Here is a 14,334-nt window from a genome sequence, read left to right on the forward strand (position 1 = left end):
GGAGATGGTGGGGTGGAGGGAAGGTGGTCTCTGGATGTGGCTTGGGCATGATTGCGGTGGTGCTGGGTTGGTGGCTGGACTAAATGATCCTGAAGGTCTCTTGCAATCTTGATGCTTCTGTGACTACATAACTTGAGCCCTGTCATTCAGCTGTCAGCCTCAGAGAGCTAGAGAGCTCCTCGTGAGTCAGTCAGGAGCAACAGGCAAAAGGTGAATCACCCACCAATGGTCCAAGCGGTCCAAAGGCCCATTTCTGTCCCAGGATTACGAAAGGGAGCTCAGATCATGAACTTCAGATCCAGCCAGCTCTCAGACTTGCAGCTTTACTTGAAATTTATTCCCCCCAGGAGTTATCTGCAGTGCAAATATACATGCTGGCACAGTTTGCATCATGAGGAAAGAATCTGATGCCACAGAGATGACAAAACTACCCAGACCCCACAAATCACAGGGTGTAGTGCAGGACTGGGGTTTTGCATCCCACAGCAGTGTCCTGGCAGGTGAAGGGATGGATATGTGCAGGTGGACTGCTGGAAGAGAACAGAGCTGCCCTTGGTCACATCTGACCATAGCCACAGGAATTGGTATGGATAGCCCATGGAGTGTGCAACAGAGCTGAGGGAGAAGACCCCAAATAAAACCCAAAAGCAAAGGTCAGACATGGTGTCAGATCCCTCAGTTTTCCTTTCCCATTTCGGTTTTTTTCCTCAGATGTTGTAAAGTTTCTCAGAGCTGCCAGCTAGAGTATGCCAGAAAACCCTTATTTTATTAGAAAAAAAAAAGTCTTTATTTGTGCCAAGAAAACTGCATTTTCAGCAGCACTGAAGAACCTGGCCTTGGGACCAAATGATGGAAATACCTTCTTCTTACTCTTACCACATCTGTCCAAGTTCTAGCAAATTATTCCAGGGCTCCACAGGTTTCAATGTTCATGGATGAGTGATACAGAAAAGCTAATTAACATTTACATTTTAAACAATACTTTTCAGCCCTCTTTGAATTTGCAGTAGGATTATATTCTTTTGAAAGACAACTCTTTTGTGACACGGTCACAAATTTTTTTTTTTGTTATACAGCATTAATAAACTATACATTTAAGAAAGTCATTGGTCTTAGTTGCACAAAACTTACAGACTTTTAAAAGGATTGCTATAAAATATTATTTAGTGCTTGAATGAAAGAAATCTGTTGGTCTGCCTATCTTTTTGCAGAAAAGGCAATCTTAAAACTTTTGCTCATCAGCAGAGTTCACAGTAATGCAGCCAGCTCATGTGTGTCAGCTGTAATCTACAACCAATGCATTTCTTTAATTGGGCTCCATTCCCATTCCCCAGGATGATCCAGAGGCATCTGCTGAGACTGTGCTTCTGCACCATCCTAGCCTACAAGGCCCTAAGCAGTATCTGCCTGATGCACAATCAATGTGCATGTGCACAGAATGCTTCTACATCACAGACACCTCAAAATTTTGTGGTGTTTGTGATGCCTGAGAACTCATGCCAGAACCCAGGGCATCAATAAATCCTCTGCAGTAAACAAGATTAGACTTGTTGCACTTTTGGACCAATTTTGGAGCCCCAGTTAATGAAGGATATTGCAAAACTGCTGACAAGATGATCAAGGAGCCAGAACTTATGAGATACAGAGAAAGTTGAGGACTTTGGGCTGGTTTGTCTGGCAAAGGGGAGGCTAAGGGGGTCTAACAGCCCCCTTTGAAAAGGCAAGTGCAAAGAGCAAACAGTTTTTGGTAGTGGCAAATGACTAAAAGAGATAAGGGCTCAGATTGTGGCTTAGCAACCTCAGGCTGAACATCAGGAAAAATTCACCCACCTTGAGGGTAGTGCAAAACTGGAACCAGATAACAGAGACAGGGGATCCCCATCTTTGGAGTTGTAGCAGACTTTGCTAGACAAAGCCACAGGCAAGTTGATCTGGTGCTGTTGATGGCACCACTTTGAGTGGGAGTCCTGGAGTGGCAACCTCCTGGAGTCCCTTCCCAGCAGTATGTCTATGAAATAAACTGCACAGCCTGGGTGATACTGGTAGATCTTCTTTCAGCCTGGGGCTCAGGGTCAAGGCTGCAGGATATCAGTGCTCTGCTCACACCTAGGGCTGTCCTCAGCTCTGGTTTAAGCCTCTTTGGCTTGCAAGGGCCACCACTCAAATCACTCCTGAGACTGGCACTCAGTCCTTCCCTCCTGGGAGTGTTCTTGGCAGCATAGGGAAGGTCTGCATGAGTTTACACATGGGTACATTCATGGTGAGGATCTGCTGCAATCCCCTTGGCACTTCCTGGCTTGGCTGCCACAGAGATCTGACTGTCCCCATTGCTCTTCCTATGACTGGCTTACAAAGAATACGTTTGGGATGAGGTGTCAGGTTGGGATTTTAGGTTTTCTTTGGAGAGGGCTAGAAATCTGGAGCTTCAACCATGCACAGAAACCACCTGCCATCCATACTTTATAATTTGGTTATACTCACCAAAGCATTTTCAGCTCAGATAAGCTTCTCCAGAGAACATCAATCCCCAAGCAAATTAGGAAAAAAAAATGTATATCTCTCAATATTTTCTAGCCAGGTCTGCCTGTTAGTAAGCATGCTGGCATCTGCAAGCTTGCAGGATTTATGAGTGCAGATTATCTCCACGAGCTCCAATGGGAACAGTGACCATAAATCCCTTCACGCCATTAATACACCACAGTGTGCTATCTGCAGTCCAGCACGCCCAGCAGAGCACTGGGGGAAGATGAACATTAGAAGCATTGCTTTCCACTCATCACTGGCAAATTACCATGAAGAACTACCCTTACAGCAACAACAACCAAAGTAGATGATTAAGTATTTGCCTGGAGACATTTATACAGTCTGATTATTCAGCTTAATTATCTCAGAAAATTGATAAGTAAAAAGTATTTTCTCAGCAACAGCTGCCATGAGATTTCCCTTTATTACTAGAAAGATTTTTACAAGTTTGAATTATTTCTCTAATACTTTTTAAAATTTTTGAACAAAATGTGCAAAGAGAAATACTAGTCTCTTTTACCTTTTAAATTTGATTGTATTTGTTTTACACAGGGGGCTGGAATCCTGACTACATTCCAGTTAAATATTTAACTTCTGTCTACTTAAAATTTACCCTAAAGACAGACTTGATGAATGTGTCCTTCTTCCTTTCCCGATCTGTTGTTCCCCCATGCTGCAACCATCTTGGAGGCAGCTGCATTTCCCTTGGACTGCAAAGCTGCTCCAAGAACACCTCACACAGAGCTTGTCAGAAACACAGAGGGTATGAAACAGGCTCTTGTTTTGACAGGCAGCACAGATAGCAACAGATGCAGTTAAAAATACCCTGAGATTTGCTGCTTCAAGGTTTTATTTTCAGTTGCTGATGATTTTGTCCAACTGTACAACTATTTTTTCACCCTTGAATCTTTCTATCCTAGGTTGATTTTCATTGGAAATTTCTAGCCAAAACATGTTGTTCAAAAAGAGGCTAAGAGGCTAAATATTAATATATTTCACACTGCAGCTTTAGCAGTCTCCCATGCTGCAGCGTACCCCTGATGTTTGGAAAGGTGATCACCCTGTGTTGTGACTAAAAAAACCTCCCACAGCTGATGGAGTCAGGGGCCTCTGAAAAACACCATCCACTCTGGCAGAATTTAGCAGCTAAATTCCCCAGAGCTCCAAAATTACTGTAATTGTAAATGATGCTGCCAGAGCAGGACCTCTGGTCACCCCAGCCCCCACCAGAGGCCAGTCTGCCACGGCAGCCATTCAAATCCAGGGAATGAAATAAATCCTTTCTACCACAGCTGGAGTACAGCTCGGGCACCCAGCTCCCTGCACTGGGGTCCTGGTGTCAAACCTGGGGTGACACTTGGGGCTCCTCTCCTTCCAGGGCCAGGCTCCTCCTGGAAGGCCAACAGCAGATTCCACCTTCCAACCTTACCTTAGAGGTAACCCACTGGTAAATTGTGCCTGACACTGCAGCACTCAGGTGCCATTAGAAAAAAATGTACAAATCCATTTGATTTGAATGATGTATTTTGTTCAAACATATTGTTCAAATATGTTTCTTTGGTTTAGTTTGGGTAATTTTTAATGAATGTAGAGGTACAGACCCTGTAGAGCAGTGAGGGGATGGAGGGGCCAGGATGCAACACTAGCCTGAAATCAAACCTCATCCCTAGTGCTGTGCTCCAAGCTGAGTCTGACTTACAGCCTACCACTTTCCTTGAAGACCTTGAGAAACTCTGCCAGGGTATTTTCTCCCTCTACTCTTGCAAGTCTTTTGTGTACAAAATAGTCCATTTGTTGGATAAGTCAAGTGGGTACTCTGAACATGAGACTGTCTCTCCCACAGTGTATATTCAGTATTCTAGTACAATGGTGACTAAACTCCAAAAAGGGGCAGCAAAGGGTCTTGCAGTGTGTAAAAGGCCAAAGTGTAGCTGAAGGCTAATGAGCAGAACCTCCTGAGTGGTTTGTACATGGAGGTTGGGTGTCCTTACAAGACCTGCATTAGCTGAACCTCCTCCTGGAGCGAATTTAGCAGCACTTGTCTGAGCATCCCCTACAGAGCAGGGTAAGGCAGTCTAAAGGCTCTAAATCCCTATTCCTGCCAGCAAAGGTCTGGATGGACTCGTATCCCATAAAACTGAAATAACACCAGGGTGAATTAGATACAAAGGCTACGTGCAGAGTCAAAACAAACAGAGCATTGGATACCTGTCCCACAAGGCCGGCCCTTGAGGCCTCTAAAGCCTCTAGCTGCTGAAGGGAAGCCTTTTGACCTCTGGACATGGGTCTTTACTGGCTGAAGGACATTGCTGCTCACAATAAGCAGGGAAGACACAGCTTGTGCTCCCAGCTGGGACACTGCTGTCCTCATCTTGGCATGCTGGTCCTGAAGCGGCTGGGCTGCCATGTCATGCCAGAATTATAGACACAGGGAGCAAGCGCCATTTCCACAACAGGGGCTGGAAACACCAGCAAAACAGCAGGGTACAGAGTATGAAGCATCTGACTTCAGATGCAAAGGTAAATCTCCCAGGGCCAGTGACTTAAGCTATGGGAGAGTTATGCTGACGGTGACAGATGGTTTGGTCAAGGCACTTCAGCATCACAAGGTTCCCTTGTCATTCACCGTCATTCACCAGCGCCTGTCAAATACTACTGCTGCTAGAGAGCTCCATCATACAATGAAATGGCCCTGCCTTTGTTTCTGCCTTGCCTTCAACCACCAAACCCTCTCAACCATCATTAGCTGAGGCAGCTCTGCACAGTATTTTGCTGATCCCTGGAGATGTACCTTGAATTCCATTAAAGTCCAACTGTAGATTCCTGACTGCTTTATTACTGAGTTCACCTTAAATCTTTAGGCAGCCTTCAGACACTAAGGCAGCCAGGCAGTAACAGTTAAATAAGCTTTTAAATATATAAATAAAAATTACTCCAAAGACTGCATATGCTTGTTATTTTGCTGAGACTAAACTAAATTTTCAGCTCCAGGATAATGGATTTGTTTAAATTAAAGAACTCTGGTCTTTCCGGTTTGTGATTGTTTTCTTCTAAGATACAAGCCAAGTGAGTATTAAATGAGCCCAGAGCAGAGAGGAGAGGACAAAGTGAAAATATAATTTATTTACATAGTGAATGCTCCACACAAGGTTCATAAAAACAAACCATATTATGAAAAGTGAATTAAAGCCCAATTGCTTCCAGGTCCAAAGAGTTTGATGAGCTAATTAAGCCATGCTTTCTCAAATCCAACCCCTGAAGTCTCCAGGGAAGGTGAATAGCTGAGGGACACACTTTCAGACCACCTGTTCATTAATTAATTCCCATTCACAGCATGGCTCTGCAGCCTGAAGCAGAGCAGTGAGAGCCACCTTCCCTCCCTGAGCTCCTCCCAGGAAAGGTGATCTGCCTTGCAGTGGTCTGGCGCGTCTTGCAGTGATCTGCTGCCATCACTGTCCATGGGATGAGGCCAGAGCTGCACAGCTTTGTGTCACAGGCTGAGCAGCAGATTAAATTCTCAGCATCCTATGCACAATCTGTAAATGTCAGCTGAATGATATTTGATGTCTCCTTACTAAAAACATTATTTTTTAATCCTGCTGACTTCCAACAATGACTACCACAGGGACAAGGTCCTCTGGCAGCACAAACTGGGACAATCCCCAGACAAATTTGATTCCAGGACTTCAGAAGTGACAAGTTTTGGATGCTACATGTCGTTATCTGAGACTGTCCCTACTGTAAATTTCTTTATAATGTGTGTTTATCCAACCTCATGTTTTTGCAAATCCACATGTCAGATCTTGAGCTACTTAGATTTTTTTGCTTCACTCTTTTACTCTGTCAGTGTCACACCAGGAAAAGTCCAAAGTGTATACAAATAGTTTGTTCAGCTTACTCCTCTTCCATTGGTTTTTCCAAGTATTTTATAATAAAATCCATTTTTGGTGGATCAAACTATTTAAATCCTAAGTTCATCATTTTTTCAAAATACAGGTTTGATTTAACCCATAAACCCTTTGCATGAGAGGATGCACTCTATTTCATTATGTTGGTCAAATTCCCACCTGATTTTCAAACCCTGTTACAGGAAACAAAATGTCTAAATTAATTGAAGTAGAATCTGTTATGGGGTGACTTCAGATTGAGGGTACATATTGGGATTTGGTTCATTTTTAAGTGACCTTTGGCAATAATTCAGGAAACAATTATCAGTAAATGAAAGTAGATTATGCACTTCACGGAATTGTAATTCTGAGATTTTCAATGTACAAAACAGTTTTGATCATTCTACAGCAATATGCAGGACTGGCTTCAGCCTGAAAACTCTGGAAAGCCACATTTTCTTTGTACACATAAAGTATCCACAGTCAGAGGGAAGCTGGTGACCTATGGTCCTCTGAAACAAAACAAACCACACTGGCTGTGTCACAATCTGAAATGTTTATAAAGGTCAAGGGACGATGACTTTTTGTCTCTGTGCCTTTGTTAGGCCACTGTCAAGACAAATACAATCATTGTTTCAAAGCTCTGTAATTCATATTTGTACTTTGAAAGCAATAAATATTCCTTAAATGGTAGGGGTAATATAACCTCACATAACACATGCTGGTATTTCCACAAATTATGGGCCAAGTATGCTTCCACACAGAGAATGATTTTATATTCCAATGGGTACACTTTTCATTCTGTTGTATGTCGAAAGTTGTTGCTCTCTAAGGTCCAAAGCACTCTAGCACACTCTCTCCAACCATGTGCAAAATGGAGTATCAGAAATTGTGAAATTAACTGTTTCAAGAAAAATTAGTCTCCAGTTACCCAAACTCTTCAGATTGCAAATAAATCCAGCCTCATTCTAATACAATTAAATTGATTTCCTTTTATAAAGGCTTCTAGGAAAGGATCTGGTATGTCAGTGATTGGATATATACTCAATTCAATAAATGTAAATATGAAAAGAATTTTTATGCAAAGCTTTTGTTGGCTTGTCGCACTGGTGCATTAAAAGTTGGCAGTAGCATCACTTTCCTCTTCTAGAGCTATTTTCTCAATTTAGATGTGATTTTACAGTCCTGTAAGATGCTAGAAAATAAAAGGAATCATACATCTTTTTTATCCTAACATGGAACTCCTGGTGGAAAATAATCTCTTGCCTATACTTAGGTATTAGGAAAGAACAGGCTCAATTCAGATATGAGAAAAAAAATCTTCAAAAGCTACAAATTCTCTCCTAAACACTTCTGGTTTTATTAATTCTCATTGTTGTCACAGAAACCCCACCAAACTGCTTTTTTCATGAGATTTCTTGTAATTTCTGCTCTTGGACTGAAAATAGGGGGGGGAGGGATGGAAATCTGTTCTAATTCTCTACTAAAACTCCATATACAGAACTTCAGCTGTCTTGGTAATATGCCACAGGAGAAAACATTTGAGCTTTCTTGTATCTATTCCAACAACACCCAGGAAATGAAAACAAATGAGAGGATGTAATGAAGATGGAGACAGTGTTTTCTCAGGAGTGCCCAGTGAGAGGACAGGAGGATAGGCCCAAACTAAAATATTGGACACTGCACTTACAAAAGCTTTTTTTTTTTTACTGTGAAGATGGGAAACAAAAGATGGCATAGGTTGCCCAAGAAGTTTATTTAGTCTCTGGACTGGACACAGTCCTGGGGAACTTGCTTTCAGCAACAGACTGGACTAGGCAATCTCCTAAGGTGCCTTCCAGGCTCAGCCACCCCGTGATCCACCTGTATGTTGACTTCCACCCAGAGAGTACAAATTCATTACTCCAGGCAATGTCCTCAGGCACAACTCAACATGTGTTTGGACAAACAGAAGAGCACAGCTCTGGAAAAACCACAAAGTGAGTCTGCTGATGGTGTACATGTACCATGATTTAAACCCATATAAAACAGAGGCCACAGTCCAACAAAGCCCAGCACACTGATCTCTGCACCTTAGACTGCAAATAAATTAGGAATAAATAAATTTATAAGGGTCCTGGTGGCATTTAATTTTTTATTTTGAAGAGCAACACAACCCCTATGCTCAAGTGCAATTTCTTGGCCTGTACTAGGAGAGCATCTATCTCCTACCAAAGCTCTTCTACAAATCAGATGAAAGGCAGATGCACCTTATTCCAATCTGATCTCCAGGGCAGTTCACCCCCTCAGGAAGTCCTCAGAAAAGTCTATGTGTCTACACTGACTATCCTGAGAGCAGAGAATGACCATCTTTGATAGAGGTGCCCAGAATGGAGGTGTCTGCACAGATGAACTTCTCCAGTACTGACAATAACCTGGGACCTCACTCCTCAAGGAAGTTCCTGCCTAGACAGCTCCCAGCACAGCTTTCAGCATTCATGCAGGTTTGTGCCACAGGACAGCTTTGAACTCCAGAAAAAAGCCAGGACCATACAAGAGATGTTCATCTAGAAATTCCCCTTCTTCAGAAGGGTATCACTGTGTCTAGCAGGTAGACAAACATATTCTGGTAAAAAGGGGGAAGATTTCAAGTTAAACTTCCACTTACACATCAACCTAACTTTTAATCCACAAAAAAGTCTACTTCAGTGTCACAACATGCTGAATCTCCTTCAATTAAAACAATTACTGAAGCATATGGGCTCTCCAAGCTTACAAACGTTAGATCCTAGAAATTAAATCCACAAGATACGTAGGCCAACAAGGCTGTACTAAGACTGTAAAGACAACAAAACCATCAAAATCTGGAAAGGGCTGAGCAAAATGCAAAACTTTCCCAGCTGTCATGATCTTTAAAATATCTCCATTCTGTAACACTTGGTTGGCTTTTCATTTTCGGAGGAGAGTCAGCATGAAATCACATTTCATACTGAGCCTAGCAAGTGACAGTGCCTCCTATATTCCTGTCAACAAGGAATAAATTGGATTAGTCTCAGACAGCGTATGGTGTTCTGAAGATGTAAACATATGCCAATAAGAAGTAACATAACTCTCCAATTTAAACAAAGTAATGCACAAAGGAAGCCAGCAAAAGCCATACCAAACTTGTGTTAGTCATAATAGGCAGCTGCAGAACATGGGATGCCAGAAGATTTACCTAACCCCTAGTGACCATTAAAAGTGTTGTAAATAAGAAGGGCAAACTTGTTTTGCTGAACTTATAAATGACATAAAATATCATATGCTGGGACATGGAAGGAAGATTCTGGGGAGGAAAATATGAATTTACATCACCACTTTGAATCTGATCTGCAGCGACTGCAAATTGTGTTACTGCCTGGTCATGGTGCAGTGCCCAGCCAGTAACCCAGGAGTAACTGTCTTCACTTTGTTTTTCAGCTGCTACAGGCACGCAGAAGAGAAACAGCCATCCTGGTTAGTGGTAGCTGTTATTGTGAACTGGGAAAAGGAGATGACACTGGAAAACTGATCTGGGCTCTCAGCTCTCACCGAGGTCAAAATTGGATTACAATGGACAAGGAGGGAAGGAATAAAATAATCTATTCCTGCTGCTCACAGTGGACTAAGGAGCCTGTTTTTCAAGTCCCAAATGCAGCAACAAACACACAATTCTTCCTGCCATCCATAATCAGAAGAAAGGTAAAAATAGATGCTACAGAATCAACAGAGTTTCTCCACATTCACATCAGGGTAAAGAGATGGTTCTGACATGCAACTACTTGTATGTTCTCTTACAAAGATTTAATTTATTTGAATCTTGTTACCTACTGCTTAGTCCCTTGCAAATGGACAGGTTTTTCACCCATTATGGCTGAGCTTTATGGAAAATTGTCTCTGAAGAGTCTGAAGAATTTGTTGGAGCTGTCCTGGAGGATACAACAGCTGGATGATGTGATCTGCTGCTAGCTATGGACCATATGCTGAGCAGAGTCTATGTACACAAACACAGTTCCCTCCTCCCATTAGCAGCTGGGAAGAAACTGAATTATATAGAAATAAATCAAACCTTCATTAATCTGCATGAAATACACAATATTTATGTGCCTAGATGACATTCAAGGGAAACTATTTTGCACAAAGGCAAAAAAAATCTGTCAGAGAACAGATGCATAAAACTTAATATTTGATTCTATTCTCACTTGCTGCAATCAATTTTTTAATGTTCTGTAATGATAATGTAGGGAGGTCTAACACATTTGAGTTTGGTTGCCTTTACCAATTAAGCAGTTTTCAGGACAATTAAAGAGACGGGGCTGTGTCTGTGTGAGCCAGCACAACAGCTGTTACAATCCCTGGAATGGCCTGTACCACACCATTTACATTAGAGCCTCTGAAGCACAGAAAATGCTGCCCAGGACATCAGCAGCATCCTTAGACCTTCAGAACAAAAAGCTCCATGGAACAAGCTGCTAAATAAAAGAGCCACTAAGCTGAAATATACATTTAGAGCAAGAGCAATATTACCAGGTAGGAGGCTGTGTCTACAGCACAGCCAAATAAATAAATATCCAAGGCTTTTCAAACCTTTCTTCTCCATCTCTCCTAGTGTTCCTCTGAACAGTGCATTTTTGAAATAGGAGTCTTATAGCAAAATGGATGTGGAGTAATGGTCCCCACGGATCTCTGTCAGATGTTGCAATGCACTTTTCTTTAGCAAACCTGGTCTTTTTCAGCAAGCATCTTTCCCTGGCAGCCCAATGATGATGTTTTAAGACACTGTATTCCACTCTGCTTGAGGTGGTAAACAATAGTCCACATCAATAAGAGCACCTAATTAACATACATTGTAATCTTAAAAAAACTATCCATATATGTATATGACAAAGAGGGTATAACAGAGTCAAAGAGAAGGATGTATCACAAGCAGTCTTCCCGAGGCTCAATACTGGAGCCAGTTCTCTTTAATATCTTGAAATGACATCTTCCCAGCATGTCAAGAGCATCTTCAGACTTTGCAAACAAAAAGCTCCATGAAACAAGCTGCTGAATAGGAGAGTTTCTGGTTTTGTCCACCAATGATCTGGACAAGGGGTTTGAGAGCCCCTCAGTCAGTTTGCTGGTGACACCAAGTTGGGTGGGAGTGTTGATCAGCTGGAGGGCAGGAAGGCTCTGCAGAGGGATCTGGACAGGCTGGATCACAGGGCAGAGGCCTGTTGTATGAGGTTCAGCAAGGCCAAGTGCCAGGTCCTTCCCTTGACGTCACAACAACCCCGGGCACTGCTGCAGGCTCGGGGGAGGCTGTCTGGAAAACTGCCTGGTGGAAAAGGACCTGGGGGTGCTGGCAAACAGCAGCTGAACATGATCCAGAGTGTGCCCAGGTGGCCCAGAAGGCCGATGGCATCCTGGCCTGGCTCAGCCAGGTGTGGCCAGCAGGAGCAGGGCAGGGACCGTCCCCCTGTACCCAGCACTGCTGAGGCCACAGCTCCAATCCTGTGCTCAGTTCTGGGCCCCTCAGTGCCAGAGAGACATTGAGGGGCTGGAGCGTGTCCAGGGAAGGGCAGCGGAGCTGGGGAAGGGTCTGGAGCACAAGTGCTGTGAGGGGCAGCTGAGGGAGCTGGGGGTGTTCAGCCTGGAGAAAAGGAGGCTCAGGGGGCCCTCAGCATTCTCTGCAGCTGCCTGACAGGAGCGTGCAGCCAGGTGGGGTCAGCCTCTTCTCCCAGGAAACAAGTGACAGGACAAGAGGAAACAGCCTCAAGTTGCACCAGGGGAAGTCTAGAGTAGATATTAGGGAAATTTTCTACACCAAAAGGGTTGACAAGCACTGGAACAGGTTGTCCAGGGAGGTGGTGGAGTCACCATCCCAAGAGATATTTAAAAGACATTTAGGTGTGGCACTCAGGTTCAGTGGTGGACTTGGCAGTGCTGGGGTCATGCTGGGCTCGATGATCTTAAAGGTTTTTCCTAACCAATGTGTTTTTATGATTCTGTGACTCTGTGTTTGGAGATAGGGGCAGGGGAAGGAGAGAGGGAAAGAAGAAAAACTATTATCTGTGGATCCCCAGAATAAAGAGCAAACAGCAGCAGCCGTATCCCTGCTGAGAACAAATGAGGAGTTGTCAGCAGTTAGTAGACACCCACGGTATGTTTTTCAGCTACTGCTCTGGATAAAATCACACATCAAGGGAAGACATTCCAGTGCTGGCTGATGAAAACTGACAACAGAAATTTCAGTGTACCAGCTCTGGCACAGCTCTGTTTTGAACTGTTCAGGTAGGATTCAGCTCAAAGACAAGCATGGCTAAATTTAGCAGTGTGCATGCGCAGTCGGTACCTCTGCTCCCTTTGTTGTCAGTGGAGATACAATCAAGTCTCTCACAGAACCCAGAGAGATTTTGAACTCACCATAAAGCAGACAGGGACAGGTATGGCTATCTGAACTGCACTGACTCTATTGTCAGGGTGTGACTCCACAGAAAAGCATCTTCAGCTGCCCCTAATTATCCCATCTCCAGCAGCAATCCCAGCAGAGAAGTGTCCTTCACACATCCTCTCTAATTCTACCAGGCCCATGAAACTCTCTTGGATACCTCACAGCACCTAAATCAGCAATAGGCACACAAATATAATCGACTGAATTCCATGGTAGAGCTCCACTGCTGAGATTTAAGGGTCAGATCCAGAATCCTGCAGACAGAAAGGCAAATAATCCTTTACAAAATGTGAAAAACAAGTGTTTTCCTACTCTTACTCTGCATTCTCTGCATACTCTGTTTCTGCATTCTACCTTCATGTTTTTCAAGCATTCCACACAGCTTTAACTCTAGGAGCCATATTAAAAACAACTCAATGTTTAGCAAAGCCTCATATATCTCCTATAGAAGAGGTTAATAACCAACAAGGCATTTCTATTTCTGTTTCATATATCGTTATATTTGTTCTGTAAATAAGAAAATGCAAATGTACTTTCATGCAAATGTAACCTTTCTACTTGTAGAAGCTGAATGAAAAAGGTATCAGCATCAGTTGGCTTTATAATAAATTTTACAACATCTAGAAGTTGGGCAGAAGGAAAGCTGAAGAGTTTTGTTCCAAAATTACTATGGAAAGAAAAAATTACAAGATATATTTCTACCTCTCATCATGCAAGTTTTTAGTAAGTGCTGGTAGGCTTCATAGTGGTGGTACAGAAACATTTTCAAGGACCTACAAAAAAATAGCAGATCTGACAAAGATAGTGACCTGTTGCTTCTGTTCCACTCAGACAAGAAAAAGATTGACAATTAGCACCTTCTTAATGTCATTTGGTATGCCAACACTTAAACCACCGTAACCTATATTCCATCAAAAGCTCCAGCTATTTTGAAAGATCTCTGGAACTGGCCCCAAGAATATAAATGAACCAAAACTAATAGATAGGATAGGCTGCTGCATTTAAATTCACTACGATCAAATCGTTGCAATTTTTTATTGCAACATCATCGCATTTTATTGTGCTTGACACAGTACTGCCCTGCAAACCTTCATGTCAGTGAGGAGGTAATCAGGGTCCCCAGGTATTTTCCCCAGATAAGTAAGAGAGCAGCTGTGGATAGCTTCACTGCAGCTCAGCTGCAGGTGGAAGGTGAGGAGAAAGAGAGGCCTAGGCTCTTAGCATCTGGTCAAATTACAGAGTTACAGAACCAGACAATACTCCGAGCTGGGAGGGACCCACAAGGATCATTGAGTCCAACTCTTAAGTGAATGCCCCATACTGGGATAAAATACACAGCCCTGGTGTTATTAGCACTATCCTTTGAGGAAGAAACATTGAAAAAAGAATGCCTAAGTGAAGCAAAATGAAGGGAAACCTGCATAAGGGTATTGGTCACTCATTGGAGTTGGTAAGTCCAAGCTGGATTTCATGCAGGGCTTACCTTAGGGAAGT

The sequence above is a fragment of the Melospiza melodia genome, chromosome 2, assembly GCF_035770615.1.
Source record: "Melospiza melodia melodia isolate bMelMel2 chromosome 2, bMelMel2.pri, whole genome shotgun sequence".
In the NCBI taxonomy this organism is placed as follows: Eukaryota; Metazoa; Chordata; class Aves; order Passeriformes; family Passerellidae; genus Melospiza; species Melospiza melodia.